Genomic DNA, 2107 nt, shown 5'->3' on the forward strand with positions numbered 1-2107 from the left:
GCATACATTATACGAAGTTATACGACGCCGCCCCCCGCCGGACTGGCCGCCCGGGCGGGCGCTGGCTCCCGCAAAGGCCGCCCGGCTCGCTCGGCTCCGCTCGCCTCGGCGCTGTCAGGGAAGGGGCCGGCCCGGCGCGCGGGGAGCGAGCTTTTAAAGCGACACACACGCCTCCCAGCGCCGAGCGGCGAGCGCGCGAGCCGGGGGGTCTCGCCACCCTGCTGGGGAGGAAGGGTCGCGCGCTGGCCGGGCTGGAGGCGGACTAGCCCGGCCGGACGCCGGCTGAGCTGGAGCTCGGTGGGGCCGCGGACTAGGGGCTTAGTTCCTTTCCCACCTTTCCAGACACCCCCATTGCCCCCTTCCCCCACTGAGGTGCACCCCAAGCTTCCCTTTTGGCTAAGTATCCCGCATACTTCCCTCAATCCCCAAACCCCCACCGTACCTCACACTACCCCAGACCTTGCCTTAAATCGGATTAATTCAGAAAATAGAAGACAGCCAACCTTTACTGAGCACCTACTGTGTGCCGAGCTCTGGCTGGGCGGGGTGGGGCGGGGGCCTGGAGGCTCCGCAGATGACAGGTATGTATCAGACACCGATCATTTCGTTCGCTATTCATCCATTTACTCAACATTTTATCCAATACCTTCTGTGTACCAGGCCCCATGCTAGGCTCGGACCACAGGAAGAAAAGTAGCATTTCAGGAAGCTCGAAGCCCACGGGGGCACTCCAGAGTAAACTGAGGGGAGGTGGTACCTGCACGACAGAGGCAAGTTCTAGAAGCAATGGTAACATGGGGAGGGGAGGTGATGGGGGGCAATTCAGGCCAGAGCCTGACAGGTTCTCTCAGGAAGGCAACCCTGGAGGTGAATCTCAGAGAAGTGGGAGTTACCCAGGTGACTGTCAGTGTGGGGGAGGTGAGGATCAGCATTCCAGGCAGGGAGGAGGTGGGAGCAAAGGGCTCAGGAGCAGAATGGGGGGAAGGGGAGTTTAAGTCAACCACGGCCTTTTAGATACCATTTTGACTGCTCTGTGGCAAGTGGATTAGAGGAAGACCAGTGGATTAGAGGAAGACCAGGCGCAACCAGGTTGCGCCATGGTTAGGAGCTTCGATTTTATCCTGGGGTGAGAGGAGCTATGGTGTCCAGGCGGAATCCAGTCCTGCCTACCTGCTCCGGAGATCGCTCTGAGGCGTTGTGGATTTGAGGGCTAGGCCACAGGCCAGCAGACCAGTTAGGAGGCTGTTACAAGACTTGCATTGAGAGAAAGAGGGCTGAGTGGCAGCAGGAATGGAGAGGAGGGGACGTTTGGAGAAATAATTTAGAATGTGGCAGTACTTACAGACTGATTGAACTTTGAGAGGGAGGGGGAGTGTGGGTTGCCTCTGGCTCAGCTTGTGAGGTTGGGTAGATGGTTGTGTCACCAGCTGAGTCAGAGAACGGAGGGGAAGAACAGGTCTGAGGCGAAGAAGAGGAGTCCGGCTTGAGACAGGTGGAGAGATCCAGAAAACAAGTGAGTATATGGATCTATGCTTATGAGAGAGGCGGAGGCTTGAGAGTAATTTTTTTTTTGAGGCATCAGAGGGGCTGAGACGAAGCAGGGAGACTGTTGTGAAAGTAACAACAGCAGCGGGTCCAGGCTGAGACTTTGGAAAAGAGTCCATGATGAGATGGAGAAGGAACAGTTGGGGAGGCATGACAAGCAGGGGAGTGGAGAGGCACATGGGCCCAGGAAGAGAGGGTGTGCAGGCAGCAAGCGCTCAGCAGTAGCAAAGGCTACAGAGCAGCTGCGAAAGAAGGAATGGCAAGTGTCATTGGCCTTGGTACTTAGGAGGCCACTGGTGACATGGTGGGGGCAATTTGGCAGGGGAGGGTGATAGGAGCCAAATAGTTGGGCGTTGAGGACTGAATGATTAGTGAGTAATAGGAGTTAGTGAGTACAGATGACATTTTCAAGAGTTCAGATGCCAGGGAAGTAGAAATCTTGAACTAGAGGCAGATGAGAGGTCAAGAGAGGCGGATGGGATGGTGTTTTGAGGTTGGCCTATGCGGGCCTTGAATTGCACGGACAGTGACGGTGTTGTGGGCACTAATGGTTTTGCTTGAC

The sequence above is a fragment of the Galeopterus variegatus genome, unplaced genomic scaffold (assembly GCF_000696425.1).
Source record: "Galeopterus variegatus unplaced genomic scaffold, G_variegatus-3.0.2 Scaffold1454, whole genome shotgun sequence".
Taxonomy (NCBI): Eukaryota; Metazoa; Chordata; class Mammalia; order Dermoptera; family Cynocephalidae; genus Galeopterus; species Galeopterus variegatus.